The sequence below is a fragment of the Mauremys mutica genome, chromosome 8 (assembly GCF_020497125.1).
Source record: "Mauremys mutica isolate MM-2020 ecotype Southern chromosome 8, ASM2049712v1, whole genome shotgun sequence".
Classification (NCBI taxonomy): domain Eukaryota; kingdom Metazoa; phylum Chordata; order Testudines; family Geoemydidae; genus Mauremys; species Mauremys mutica.
This window is the reverse complement of record NC_059079.1, coordinates 107,438,423-107,454,407: the sequence shown is the minus strand read 5'-3', so window position 1 is coordinate 107,454,407 and position 15,985 is coordinate 107,438,423. Positions and strand designations below refer to the sequence as shown.

The following is a 15,985-nucleotide window of genomic DNA, read 5'->3' as shown; positions in this document are numbered from 1 at the left end:
GTACATGGAATTAATAAAGAGTTCTCTCACCTTTGTAGCCCTACGGTTGTTTCTCTCATTCTCTCCGGGCATTATGAATTTGCATGTTTGCCAGGCAACTTTTGTTAATTAGACAATGATAAGCTTTGAGGAGTACAACTAAAAGCACCTTTGTCGTGGGTGTCGAAACAAGGGGAGGCAGAGGACCATGGCCCCATCACTTTTTATCTGCCGTAAGGTAGGGTTACCGGATAGCAACTGTGAAAAAACAGGACGGGGATGTGGGGGGTGTGGTGGTAATAGGAGCCTATATAAAAAAAGTTCCAAAGAACGGGACTGTCCCTTTCAAAACGGGACATCTGGTCACCCTACCTTAAGGGAGAGTGACAGGGAGGAGGGGGCAGAAAGAAGCAAGCCGGGCTGTGGCCTCGGGGGAAGGGGTGGAGAAGGGGAGGGCCATGGTTTCAGTGCCGGAGCCCCTCCTCTGCCTTCCAGGGAGCTTACGGCGCTTCTGGCCTGTTTATCTGGAACTCCTTACAAGACACTGAAAATCACACGTTAACGCCTACATTTTCATTACACACACTGTGAGTAGTATCTGTTTGGCTTTCATTAAGTAGGAAGCTTCTCAAACGTATTCCCTCAACATTCGTGGGACACACACAACGTGACACTACCACTCAGCGCTTTTCATCTGCACCGTATTGTCAAACATTAACTAATTAATCTAGACAACACACTGGTGAGGCAGGGAAGTATTAGCTCCCCCATTTTACTTGGCTAAGGTCAGTATTATAGTCCCCAGTATTAGTCACTATTTTACAGATGGGGAAACCGCGGCAGAGTTTAAATGATTAGCCAATGGTTCCATACAGTATCGTCAGAGCTTGGATTAAACCAATCAGATTTCCCAGCTCCCACTCCTGTGTTCCTGTAATACAGGTGAGAAGAGGAAAGATACTGGTCTATCAGAGGATGCTGGTGGAGGTCACACCCATCAGGGTTAAAAACATAAGACATCATACCCTAAGCCATGCTGCACTATTGAAGAAAAGTGGCCAAAACCCTTCCCTATCTTTTGGTTATATGAGCGTACAGCGCCTAGCACTTATCAGGGACTGGGATGTCCACACAATACTTCAATAAACAGTAGCAGCAGCAGCTACCAGTTGAACCATGGAATATCAGTACCAACAGAGGCAGTAGCTTTTCTAACTCTCACCAGAGCCACCTCGCAAAGAGAGGAAAGGGAGACTAACTAGTGACAAGTCAGCAGCCAAAGTCTCAGGTATCTGGCTTGACTGCTTTGCAGTGTCTGCAATAATCATTTAAAGGGAGGTTGCCAAAGCTGCAATTTTAATTACGCTAAACTTGAATTATTCAATTAATTTATATTTAATAGAACCAAGTGATGTACTGTGTGTTTATAGAAAACTGATTAAAAACATATTTAGCAGCTGCCTACACATTACATGCTGATTCATCTTTAATAATACGATTTTAATATTCAACTGACATTTAACCAACAAACAATCGCTTTTATTAAATGTGTGTAATGATTGCCATCACAATGCCAAGCCTTTCCTGGGCTCCTGCCATGTGGGGAAAATAAAATTTAGGGAAGCTATTTTTACCATCAAGTTTCCTGCATTTTATGTGCTAACATAATTATACCAAAAGAGCCTTCCGTTGCAATATGTCAGGTGAGCGACAGGAAAGAACTGCATTGATAAAGTTAGCTGTCAGCTGTGATCCCCTTCTGTGTGTGTGGTTCCCCCAGGGACAACATAGGTTGAAATTCATCCCTGCCCCAAGCAGAAGGTTCCATCAAACAAGGTTATTATTATTTTTTATTTGTATTATCATAGTACTTAGGAGTCCCAGCCATTGACCAGCGCCACACTGTGCTGGGCAGTGGATCGTCCCTGCCCCAGAGTGCTGACGATCTAAGTATAAAACAAGAGACAACAGATGGATACAGACAGACAGGAAAATACAAAGGAACCATGAGACAATATTGGTCAGCATGAAAGGCTGGTCTCAGCCGAACAGCAGCCTAACCGAAGCAATTCCGTCCATGTAAGCCCTGTTTTGGGAGTGCTCAAAATACAGCTTACATGGGACTTGAGCGGGTCACAGGCCTTGTGCCTTTTCCCTACATAGTGGTGAATTTCACAACTAGTGCACACCTAACACAGTAGGCATCAGTGTAATCACGTAGACAGCTGTTGTACTTAATTTTACTCTGAGCCATGGAGTATTTAGAAAACCAATTAATAATTCAGTATTGTCTTTTAAACAAGTTATATCTTCCTGTTTCAACAAGGCTCAACATGAAGGGTCTAATTTTGAACTGCCTACTCATGCACGACTGAATTACAGGAATGTGGGAATAAGTGAGATGAAAATAGCTACTATGCACTTCCTAATGTCGAATTTTAATTGCATCTGTCATTAGCTAGTAAGTGATAGTCAAATTAGAGAGTTTAACATTTTAAGGAACAAGGGCCAGATCTCAGCTGGTATAAACTGGCACAGCTCCAGTGAAGAGAATGGAACTACATCGATTTATGCCAGGTGAGGATTGAAGGATTAGGAATTTCAATGGGAACTGTGTGTGCATATCTGAAGGCAGAATTAAAAATAAATGAATAGATGAATAAAAGCCAGACTCACAATCAAAGAGAAAGTATCAGCACAATAGCACTAAAGTTACACATCCAATTAGCACTCTCCATTCATGGCTGGTGAGAATTAAGAAACCAATGATGCACACTTGATATTGCACAGTAGAGCATTTTAATTAAATCGCTTGGTGTACAATAATATTCCTGGGTCTAATAAGCTAGCTAATCAGGCTAATAATTGTATCAAAGAGTGAGATATTTGAATGTTAGCAAATCAAAAAAATGAACTGGGAACACATGTTGATGTTCTGGTTTATTTTGTCTTCAAGGAAAACAAAAATAAGGTCACTGATATGATCTTTAAATTGAGTCTTACATTTATATGCTCCTCTTCCTTTCTGACACTTAAACTGTCTTTGGATAGTTGTTTGGTTTGGATAACAACTAGAACTGCTTTAACATCTATCTCTGACTGGGGCCACATGCTGCCCACCCTGGAATTTTGTAAAAACCACCACGTACGTTTGAGTCATTAACATAACACCGATATACAGCGAAACCCCGCTATAACGCGATGTTTGGGGTCCAAAGAATTCCATCGTGATAAATGCGGGGTCGCGGTATAACGGGGTTTCAAGCCGGTCAGTTTAAGTCAGTGGTCCCCAACACGGTGCATGGATGTGCGCCGCCTAGTGCCCCTAGTGCCTGGTGCCCAGCAGGGGAGAAAAGCCGCGGCCCCACGCCTGCCGGGGACAGAGAACTCCAGGGCTGCGGGCGCCAGTGCTCTCTGTCCCCAGCAGGCGCGGGGCCGCAGCTTCTCTCCAGCTTCAAAAGGAGCCGTGGCCCCACGCCTGCCGGGGACAGAGAACTCCAGGGCTGCGGGCGCCAGTGCTCTCTGTCCCCAGCAGGCGCGGGGCCGCAGCTTCTCTCCGGCTTCAAAAGGAGCTGTGGCCCCACGCCTGCCGGGGACAGAGAACTCCGGGGCTGCGGGCTCCGGTGCTCTCTGTCCCCGGCAGGCGCGGGGCCACAGCTCCTCTTGAACCCTTAAGCACATGCTTAATTTTAAGCATGCAAATTGTCCCATGGAAGTCAATCCTGGTTACATCAGCAGAGAAGTTAGCTCGAAACATTTATTTTATAAGTACGATTTTATTTCAGTATTAAATGTTCTTTAATATCAACAAGAGTAATATGACTGTTTAGAAGGAGAGAAAGTGACGGCAATCAGTTTAAAAACCCCAAAGTGATGTTGCACTCCAACCTCTCGTGGACAACATTCAGTGCTCTCCTGTCAGGCATGATTAGACGCAGAAAAAGTTATCGGCATTACACACCAACCACTGGTAAAACTAAGCTCATATACTGATAGACTGTCTAGCATTTAGATGCTAGGACTGCTGCTGTACCAAAACCTAGTGTGACATAAGGTTGAAGAAACAGGAAAGTCACATAGGAAGATGAAGGGAGTAAGCCCCTATCGGTTTATGTAAGGTTTACGGGATGCATAGGTCTTGTGTTGTCCTTTGATAAATTTCACGCAGAAAGAAAGAACACAGAGCACCCAGAAAGCATCTGTTCCACAAACTTATTTCTAGAGTTTAAGAAAAAGACTCTCAACAAAAGCAATTAATGAGTGTGCAGAACTCTTGGGAGGAAATACGAACCGCCTTGCCCTGTTGAACTGGCTAGTTAATAGCAGTAGTGCAATGAGCTGCCAAACTTGCAGCAACGTCACTTACTTTTGTTCTAAATAAAAGAAAAAATAGGGAAATGGAAATTAAAAGCTATTCACTTTGGATTTCAGAGCAGCATCCATTTTGAAGCACTGTTGTAATAACTGAGGCATAGCAGGCCTACTTTTTGTTAGTCTAGTTGGTAGAAAATGGGTAAAGGTTCATGAATTGTTACAACAATCTGTTGTAGAAAACTATTTAAGAAAAGATATGAGGAGACAGAATGATTGAATTGATTTAAACAGAAAGCATCTACTAATTCCACTCAAGGATTGCGTTCAAATCATGCCTAGTGAACAAGAGGAATAGAGGATGAGAAATCAATGAACCAAAATTGGTGTAAAAAATTAGGCCAAATAGATGGACAGAATAATGAGAGGACCGATTATTTCACCCATCGCCCTTCTGGGGCCCTGAAAAAAAATCCTCTGGGGAAGGAAAAAAATTTTTTTGCCATCACCGCAACTGAGGCAGGAAGATTGTTGCCCTGACACCAGATCTCTGATATTCCAGTGGGAACACTTGACTATGGTCTCTGCACTAGCGAGTACCCCAATATTATACATTGGAGGTCCTAATTGGTCTTCCCCTCTCTCATGTGCTCCTTTCTGCACCCATCCTCCTTCTTCCTGTCCTCACTCTCAGCTTTTCTCCTAATCCTGAAATCAACTGCACAGCAAAGCAACGGCACAGTGAGGTGAGACAGCCCATCAAACTCTGCTCAGCCCGAGACGGAGCAGTGAAGGACACACACCTCACAAATCAGCCAGACAATATCCCTGACTGGGGAGATTAGCCAGGGTCTAGAGCAACAGCTGTTGGTCAACCTGTCAACCCAAAGCATCTGTCCGTGACTGACCAGCCACCCTGTATCCTGACAACAACAACAACAAAGGGTGTATTTCCCCCATCTTTACTGTCCTATCTCTTCCCTCCCTTCTGTGTCTGACTGTTCTGTCTAAAGCAAAAAAGTGACAATCATTCTCAACTCAGAATCGAATAACAAAACTAAGCCCTTCCTTCACCACTCAGAGGGGCTTTTTAACTAAATAAAAAACCAATATTCACTGTATTCAAAAAGGGAGTTTAAAAGGTTTTAATTAAGTTTGCTTTGCATAATCACTCAAGTTCCGTTTCAGTACTCTTTATCTAGGTTTTTTTTTCTCCCTTTTGTGCATTTCAAGCAATTTTTAACCTTTGGTGTGAATTTTATAGTGTGTTTGCCATGGTACTAAGCAGGCTACGGTCTCCGAACCTTGTTTAAAACTATTTAACATTGGACAGTAACAAAGTCATGTTAACACCTTTAACTCTTTGGGATTATTCACTCCATCTAAATTAATACAACAGTATGTTATGTCCAGACACATTATCTAAAACACTGAAGCAAGCTGTGAAAGCATATTCACTTTCTTATTAGTGGGATTTGATCTCATCACACTACAGCATTCCTAACTTTGTTAGAAAGCTCTTAGTGAAAGGGAAATTGGCTAACACAGTCCTTACGCAGATTGAAAAATGAGATCAATCTCAGTTCCATTAAAAGGGGGATGTAGGAAACAGGAAATATTTCCATGCCAAGATCCTAAGAGGACCCTTTGCAAATGTTTCAGATGTTTTCATAGAGTAAAGAGAGTTGAATGCACCTTCTAACATTTTACTTTATATGAATACAGTGTAGTGCAAATAAAATGATAATGTGAATGGATTACTAGAATAGTACATCGCTACCTCGATATAACGCCACCCGATATAACATGAATTTGGATATAACGCAGTAAAGCAGTGCTCCAGGGGGCAGGGCTGCGCACTCTGGCGGATCAAAGCAAGTTCAATATAACACGGTTTCACCTATAACGCGGTAAGATTTTTTGGCTCCCAAGGACAGCGTTATATCAAGGTAGAGGTGTACTGTCAAAACCACTACCTACCTGTCCCATCTTGGCATGCAGAAAAATCAACTCTCCAAAAGCTAGTTGTTTAAAAGGGCTATTTTATTTATAAAACAAAATTTACAGAGTAAGAGACAGAGCTATGCTGATCTTTTGCTGAATGAAAGAAATGACAGTTAAAAAGGAAAAAACTTCACTGATTTGAATGATTTAAACAAAAATATATTACAAAGTATCTTTTCCCATGGGAATGTAAAGGCTAAAGGAATCTTTATTTGGTTCTATTCTCTCTTTTCATCCGTGCAGGTATTATATATGCTGTTTTCATGACACTGCTACTGATTTGTTCACTGATCTCATGTACGTCACTCAGGGATGAATCCAGTCAATGTATCCAAAAGCCAAGGGGTCTGGGCAGCAGCAAGATCCCTGATAACATTATAATGCACCGTCGCTGCATAAGAAATTTCACTGGAGTTGATCAATATTTTTCAACTGAAGACTGCTGTTTTGGTTTTCTTTTTAAATTGGAAAATGGGCTTTTTTCTAAAATGAAAGATTTTGCAAATAACCTGACTTTTCCAGACTGCATCCTCTTCATGACATTTTTCAGTGAAATTATTATTAAAATGTCAAAATTGTTACTTGTTTTTTTTATTCACCAAAACCCAGGTTTTAAATGAATCATTTTTTTCTATAAATGTTTAATGATTTTGAGTCTTCCTGACTAGTGATTTAAATCATGATTTAAATCAAATCCGCTCTGCTTGTAGTAGTGGTGGCACATGTGCAGTTCCATTAGCCAGACACCCCATTGCCCTCTTATGCACTATTCATCATGCTTTAAAAGGGCCCGTCCAACTTATTTATAGCACCTAGCTTAGATAACAGCTGCCCCCACAATTCATACTCAGCTAGTGAAATTAGGCTGCCAGATACTGATCTTTAGATGGAATGATAAAGATAATCAGCCTTAGTCTTCAGAGAAAAAGGAAGAAAAACAACCCTGAGAGGAAGGCACACAGTAATAAACACTATCAGTTGTTGCAGTGTAATAGAATTTGGAAACACCTTCACAAAAAAGCAACAGCATGCAACTAATCTGTCCTGGATCACATTATTGCCTGAGGATACTATAAGAAGGAAAGAGAGAAACTCAGATGTGAATGAGGTATTTTGCTAGAACTTCCCAGTACAACTTGCCGTTTAGGGCAAGCCATGCATGCCTGGTAATTACAGAAGAGTCTGAGGCATAACATTGAGAGAAATTATTCACGCTAAGATTGTTCATGTGACAACGTTACATCCTCTGTAGTGCTGCAAAAGTCACTGACATCTGCAACGAGCTAGTGTATAAGACAGTCTTTAGGCCTCTGATTTTTTTTATTGAAATTGAAAGACTGCGCTACATTTTCAGAAGTATAATCTGGTTTATGCTTGTATTTTAGTGCCTGTTGCTCAGATGCTGGCGCAATTCAGAGGTACAAAGATTCAGATTTCCATCCATCAACAATGAAGCTGAACTCCATCTTGCTGAAAATATATCCAGTTTGTCTCCTGTGTTCCTTCTATGTGCTTAACTTCATCTGTTTTAAGTACCTATATGGCCATCGTCACCAGAACATCTAAGCGCCTAGCAATCTTTAATTGATTTACCCTCACCACATCACCACTGTGAGGCAGGGCAGTGCTAACTCCACTGTACAGTTGGCGAACTGTGGACAGAGAGTCACTTAAACCTCATGCCTCGGACGTTGTGACCTTGGACAAAGGAAGTCCATGGCAGAGCAGGGGATTGTACCTAGTTTTCCCAAATCCTCGGCTAGCGCCCTGACTGTCTAATGTCAGAGGACTTAATCCCGGTGATGTCACCGGGATTACTCAAATGAGTAAAGTGCATGGGCATAAATCACTGCAGGATTGAACCTAATTTTGCAAATCTCTCACAAAACTATTCTTCAATGGCAGCCTCAATCAGCTGCTTTAAGGATAGGTCTCACAGTCTCGAAGGAGTTTCATCTCCTCTTTCTATCAGAGACTTGCCGGGATGTGTGGAGTTTTGTGAGAACAGAGATTAAGAGTATGAGCCAAAACCCACTGAATGAACAAGAGGCTTTCCACTGATTTCAATGGGATTTTCAATGGTTCTTGGTAAACGAGATCTACCGTTGCTTCTGTGGTGTTGTTATCTACACAGCAGCCTGCAGAGCCATCCCATGCGGTGGCCGCCCGGTCTACATCCCCTGTCTCGATGAAGAGAGCGCTGCCTTGCTCGAGCAGTATGAGGCATTTGGTGACCCAGATGTCACTGACCATCATTGGACACTGCTCGCCAAGCCAGATGGGAGGAGACAACCGAGATAATGAGCTTTACCCACTCCAACCGCAAATGCTGGAGTCAGCGCCAATGCCTTGGAGCAGCGCAGCAGCCACTTGCACTCTGCCGACCCTCAGTGACACCCAACCAGGTAGCCAGACACCTACCTAAAGTGGCCGGAGCACCTTTGAAGAAATAGGTGTGAAAACAAGTGAGGAATGAATGGCGTATGTTGAAACATGTACACCAGATCAGAAGCTGCCCAGAACCATCCACTGTAACAGACATTGGGCAGCATCAAGTGTGGAACAGCTGCGGATTATGACAACATATCTCCAGTATTCCTGAAAAACCTTGCCCCTCCCCTCCCACCATGCTCAACTTTGGCTTGTGAAATTCTTCACCAGGATCATCAGTGAAGGGGGGCTACCGAAAATATGGGGCACTGCAAAAGTCATTGACCTCCTAAAGCCCAGAAAGGACCCAAGTCAAGCATCAAGCTATCATCCCATATCATTATTGTCTGTGTCCTTCAAGGCACTGGAGTGCTTGGTCCTACAGTGCATATTACCCAACGTGGAGAGAATTCTGAGCCCTGACCAAACCGGCTTTCGCCAAGGCCGTAGCACATGTGATCAAGTACTCACGCTGACCACATGTGTTGAAAATGGCTTCCAGAGAAATTTGAAAACAGGCACTGTTTTCATCGATCTAACAGCGGCGTACAATAAGGTATGGCACATTGGCCTGCTCGTGAAGGTCCTGCTACCTTGGGTCACTGGTGTCGTTGAACTGTTCCTCCATGATAGGCAGTTCAGACTCCATATGGGGGAGAAGATGAGTGCTTGGAGACGACAGAGCAAAGGGTTACCCCAGAGCTCTGTGCTGTCTCCAACCCGGTTCAACCTTTACATCAATGGCCTGCCAACAGTGGAGTCACGAAAGCTCATTTACGCAGACGATATCTGTTGTGTTACCCAGGCTCGCACCTTTCCAGAGCCTGATGCCACCTTAAACCGGGACATGATAAAGTTAGCTGACTACTGTAAGACTAGGCGCCTCCAGCCAAGCGTCATAAAAACAGTCTCCAGTTTGTTCCATCTTTATCAGGCCAGCGCAACCCGAGAACTGAATGGTCAGAAGGTGAAGCAAGAAGTAGAACCAGTCCATCTAGGTGTGACCTTAGACCACACACTGAGTTAACATGCCCACCTGAAGAAGACAGCAGCTAAAGTTAAGACGTGCAACAATCTTCTACGCAAACTGGCAGGTTCGTCATGCTCGTGCTCCAACTTTGCGGATGTCGCTCTTGCCACCTCGTGTTCGGTGACAGAGCACTGCGCACCAGTTTGGAGTCAATCATCACACACCAAACTGGATACACAGTTACATGCTCCCCTGCGTATCATCTCCAGCACCCTGCATCCGACACCACTCCCATGGCTCCCAGTTCTGAGCAATATTGCTCCTCCTCATATCAGATGAGAGGTTGCCACTAGCACATTACTGGAGAAAGTACGCGCCAACTCAAGCCTGCTGCCACACAATGACCTCTTTAAACCACCAGCTGCACGTTTGCCATCACGTCGCCCATTATGGTCTCACCCACCACACCAGGATGTTAGGGCGGAAACGCTCTGGTGAGAGGAATGGATCTGTTATAATCCCCAACCAGTCCCTCGTTGCCAACCCCACAATTTGCCCGCCTGGCTTTGACCTGCCCCATCGCCAATGGTCCCTGTTGAAAAGGTTCCAGACCGGGCAAGGTCTTTGTGCAGCCAACCGGTATCGCTGGGGCCTTCGCGACAGCCCTTTGTGCAGCTGCGGCGCAACACAAATGATGACGCGCATTGTCGATGAATGCCTGCTGACTAGGTTCGGCGGTGGCCTAGAAGAACTGCATCACACCACTGCAGAGGCCATTGCTTGGCTACACGACTATACACACGCTAAGTAAAATAAATAAATGGGTCTTGGATCAGGCTCCATAAGAAGAGGTAGAGATACTCTGAGGGTGTGTCTACGCAGCAATTAAAAACCCGCAGGGCTCGAGCGGCAGGGTTGTTTAATTGAAAAGTAGATGTCTGGGCTTCAGCGGCAGCCCGAGTTCTGGCACCCTCCCGCCTCACTGGGCTCTAGAGCCCGGGCTCCAGCCTGAGCCCGGACATCTACACGGCAGTTAAACAGGCCCACAACCCAAGCCCAAGTCAGCTGGCACGAGCCAGCGGTGGGTGTCTAGTTGCTGTGTAGACACACCCTCAGAGGGAACCTCCCCAGACAGGGAGACACAAGTTCTCCTATTTGTTTTCAATAATCGCTTTTTGCTCCATAAACAGATAATTTAATATCAGCCCCACTGTAAAATTTCCAGAGCAATTATCATCCTTATACTGATCATTCTGTAATCTGGCCAACTTTACCCACAAACCAGCAACATTTTCTTTATTCAAAAATAAGGAGGGGAGGTGAAACATTTTTGACAAGTTTTTTCCCTAAAATTTGGAATTTGGCTGAACAGCTGCTTTTTGATCTAATCAGCTGCCAGGAGCTATGTATATTCTTCTGTCAAGAATAATCTATCTTTTATCTTAATTTATTCTGCATCTTTTCAGAAGAGCCATGTATTATCCAAAGACACCAAACATCACAATCTGCACACACATCATTAAACATCTGGGAGTATAATTTGCAAACCAGCCTTTGCAAAGAGCAGACACTAGAGATTCCACCAGCCACTACTTGCCACAGGAATTGGATCAGGATCAGTATTAGCAGCACTAAATAGCCACGGATTTTTTAAAAAATTCTATGACTAACTAAAGCTGTGTTATGTATTGTACAATAAAAATAAGCCAGATCTTCAGCTGATGTAAACTGGCCTCAGCCGACATAAATGCAATGAATTGAGATAGGCTATTTTACACCAGCTGAGGATTTGGTTATTTCAGGCTCAGCTGTAACTTACCCACAAGCCCTGGCACGTGACAGTGCACAGTTATGCTGCCACAGGAGCAGACCAGGAACCAGATGGTGACTCTGAGGGTACGTCTACACTGCAAAAATAGCCCCACAGCAGAGAGTCTCAGAGCCCAGGTCAACTGACTCAGTCTTATGCTGTGGGGCTAAAAATAGGCACTGGGACTTGAGCTCTGAGACCCACTCCCCTCACCAAGCTACAGAGCCCAGGCTCCCGCCCAAGCCGAACATCTATACTGCTATCGTTAGCCCCACAGCACAAGCCCTGGGGGCCCAAGCCAGTTGACTCAGACTCGGAGACTCACTGCCACAGGTCTTTTTGTGCAGTGCAGATGGACCCTTAAGAATCACCATCTGCTCCTTTGTGCCTGTCTTGCTTGGGGCAGGAGGGGGTGAGTCATCTATGTCAACCCTACATCTGGTGCATGTTACTTCCCCTGATGCGCCAGTTCAGCGATGCTGGAGGGTGCACTGGAAAGGACAGATACAGGGTGCCACTCCCTCCCTCCCATAGGTGCATGAAGGGGGCGTTTCAGTTCAATGGAGGCTGCTCTTCCCATTGCCAGCATGGGTACTTGTGGAGTAAGGGAGCACAAAACTGAGCCGTTCCAGCATGCTGGATAGGGCAGATGCCTCAGCAATGGCTTCTCTCAAATACTGACACTAACCATGTGTGTGGGCACTAGGGATTCTTGGATAGCAGGGGCTATGTAAATGCAGAGTGTAATTATTATTCTAATTCATCATCTATGAGCTGGCTGCTTTAGAAGAGCCATAAAAATAAAAGTAAAAATTTCTGCACATAAGGACTAGAAAACAACTGGGGTCCCTGGTTTCTGTCCCCCCGGGAAGCAGCTCGGCAGATCACTGATGGAGTTGAGGGAAGTGGAGGGGGGAGAGATGGGAAAAGTGCCACTTCTGGAACATGCTCCCTTCTCCCTACCCCAGAGGAAGTGTTTCACGGGGGCTCTGCTGAGCTTAGGCACGGTCTCTGGGAAGGGACAGGAGGTTTGCTGGTTTCTGCAGACCTTCCCCAGGTCACACCTGAAAGTAACCCATGCTGTTTCCCCCTTCTGTGCAGTGCAATGACTATGAGAGGAAGGATCTGGAGATAGGGACAGGTGTGGGGTTCTGTGGCACCACAATTCCTACAAGACCCTTCCTGACCTGCGGCTGCAATTAAATAAGGTGGGGGGGGGGGGAAACCAGGCAGCAGAGCAGAGGCAGGGAGCTGCTGCCTGTTAGCTTCAATCTATCCCTAAAACCCACAGGAGTAAGGGGTGAAACTCTTAGCCGCTTCCTCAGGGGACAAACCCTTCCCTACGGAAGGACACAACAGACTGAGTTAGAAATCAGAGATTTCTCACTCCCCTGTGTGGGTTATTTCACAGATCTGGGACAGTATTTATGCATGTTTAAAGAGCTACTGTGTCATTTACTAGAGGTTTGGCATGAATGTGCTACTCTTTATAGACTACTTGACTATATAGCTAATCCACTTTTACTAACCGAGTGAATACATAGTTTAGTAAAAATACTGTTATTGAAGAGACTTTTTTTTAACCAAACAGTGTCACTATTATTAGCCTTCAGATGAATACTGTTGCAGCACTCTTTGAAAAGAAGATTTGCAATCTATTCAGAGCCTTTAGAGACTATCATGTTAATTTGGCTGCCACACATTCATCCTCAGGGCTGAATTCAACTAAAAAAATATAGACATTCTGTACTGCATAAAGCTGCAGAAGTAGACACCTTTTAGGAATCCCTGGTGGAGAATCAGAATGTTATTTTATGGGGCTTTTTTTGTTACTATAATGAACCTTAAATCAGTGTGCTGACAGATTCTTATAGTGGTTTCATTATACACAGCTAAATGTTAAAGTTCAGTGTGTCTTTCCAAATTCACACATTGGAGAGAGCCTAACACCAGGTTTGCTCAGGCCACGTCTACATGTTGAATTACTGTGCACCAAGCCAAAGCATGACTCTATAACACACCAGCTGGCTATGGAGTCACATCCCATGTGGACCCTGCTACAGCACAGTGAGAGTCCATCACACTCTGCTGAACTGTAGCAGCATCCATACAGATGTGTCAGTGCAGCAAACTGGTGCGCTGTAGATTCACACCCTGTGCTGCTGGACAGTAAGTCGCCATGTAGACGAGCCCTCATGTACATTGGGTATTTGGATGCACAAGCAAGAAGAATGTAAGTGCGAGCACTGTGCACGTCAACACATATATCGGCCTTATCTATCATAACTCAGGAGTCCCTTTGCTCCCAATCCCATGCTTTATCCACTGCTTTGTACTAGACTAATCTTCTGGGGGTCACATCAATTGCTCAGAAGAGGTCTCAGCTCACCTGCAAGCATCACCACTAACTGGTCCACCCAAAATCAGTGCCATGAGATTCACAGATCCGAGGTTTGTTGCGTGGATTGGTTCCTGAGTTAGAGTTACTATGGTGCGGTGTGTGGTTGCTGGTGAGAATATGCTTCAGGTTGGTGCCAACTCTGAATCGATGCCAACTCTGCCCACATATCTACACCAGCGACACCATCACAGGACCTAACCAGATCTGCCACACCATCACCAGTTCATTCACCTGCACATCCACCAATGTAATATACGCCATCATATGCCAGCAATGCCCCTCTGCTATGTACATCAGCCAAACTGGACAGTCCCTACATAAAAGGATAAATGGACACAAATCAGATATTAGGAATGGCAATATACAAAAATCTGTAGGAGAACACTTCAACCTCCCTGGCCACACAATAGCAGATCTTAAGGTGGCCATCCTGCAGCAAAAAAACTTCAGGACCAGACTTCAAAGAGAAACTGCTGAGCTTCAGTTTATCTGCAAATTTGACACCATCAGCTCACGATTAAACAAAGACTGTGAATGGCTAGCCTATTCTCCTCCCTTGGTTTTTACACCTCAACTGCTAGAAGAGGGCCTCATCCTCCCTGATTGAAGTAAACTAATTATCTCTAGCCTGCTTCTTGCTTGCATATATATATATATACACACACACCTGCCCCTGGAAATTTCCACTACATACATCCGATGAAGTGGGTATTCACCCACGAAAGCTCATGCTCCAAAACATCTGTTAGTCTATAAGGTGCCACAGGACTCTTTGCTGCTTTAACCATTTGGGTTATTCCAGTTTTCTGATATGCTCTTTAGTCTGATGCAGACTCTAAGGAACTTTGCCTCTGCCTTTTACTCTGCCCATAGGGTAGATAAAAATCAATGATTTTTTTCAAAAATAAATAAAATCAGATATTTTATTTACATCTCTTTTTTTAAAAATTAATACAAATACAGGCGGTTTTGAGTTTGTTTGGGTTTTTTACAATAAGCCTATTTAAAATTTAAATTGACCACCTACATTAAAAACTTAAGATTATTATACCCTATTAAAATCATTTAAATTAAAATACAAAAAATAATATTAAGCACTATATGTTTGTTGCCAAGTTTTAAAGAAAGTCAAACCACCAGTGACTGGTGGAAGTTGCTGGTGTAAGCACCTATAACTAGAGTTTGCTGAAGTGCTAAACCAGCTTTTGACAGCAAGTTGCCTCACCTGCAGGTACAGAGGGAATATTTTCTTTAGTTCAATTTATTCAGCTTGTTCAGTTCAATGAGTACTTCATTCAAAGCTAAGAAATGGATTGCAGCAAAGAATCCTGTGGCACCTTATAGACTAACAGACGTTTTGCAGCATGAGCTTTTGTGGGTGAATACCCACTTCTTCGGATGCATGACTTGCATCCGAAGAAGTGGGTATTCACCCATGAAAGCTCATGCTGCAAAACGTCTGTTAGTCTATAAGGTGCCACAGGATTCTTTGCTGCTTTTACAGAACCAGACTAACACGGCTACCCCTCTGAAGAAATGGATTGTGAGTTGAAAAAAATAGGAAAGCTTGTTTTCCTCTTCCAATCTATAAATAAAGACTAGATGTGAGAATATTAGATCTACTAATTCTAAAACTCTGAAGGACATGGTGATCACAAACTATCAGTTCAATTCATTAACTACAGAAAATACTTCCTTTGTTTAATAAAACAGTTAATTTTAAAAGCAAAACATCTTTTGATATGCTTTTTGATAAACTTTTCTTTCTTATGTATTGAGCACATTTAGTTTTATTTACTAAAAACAAAATAAATGTTGTTTTTGTTCTTAACTGAATTTCCATCCAAACAGAGCTGACTCAAAGCACAAGCAAAAAATAATCATTTAGTAAATAAAAAAAATCCATCATTCATTCTTTCTAGCATAATAAAAAGATAAAAATTAAGAATCTGAATGTAAGTTAAACTATATAATTGCTTAAACAAATGTGTATAGCTATAGTGCATCTTCCTGGTCAGCAAAAAGAAGCACCAAATTTATTGCAAAGGTTATATTTAATTGCAAATAATCATGCTTTAAT

The 15,985-nt window shown here is 43.4% G+C and overlaps 1 protein-coding gene across 14 annotated transcripts in view; it reads right to left on the bottom strand.

Moving 5' to 3' along the window:
* Positions 1-15,985, bottom strand: part of SGCD (sarcoglycan delta) — a 477,745-nt gene that overhangs the window by 325,728 nt on the left and 136,032 nt on the right. For 3 of the 14 annotated variants that reach the window (XM_045026057.1, XM_045026063.1, XM_045026048.1), the window contains exon 1: positions 8,716-8,834. The exons of 6 other annotated variants lie outside the window; for them this stretch is intronic. The gene's annotated coding sequence lies outside the window, so the exon portion shown is untranslated. Of the gene's footprint in view, positions 1-8,715; positions 8,841-15,985 lie in introns of those variants that run through there. 5 more of the 14 variants (XM_045026051.1, XM_045026055.1, XM_045026054.1 and 2 more) reach the window with 3 other exon arrangements.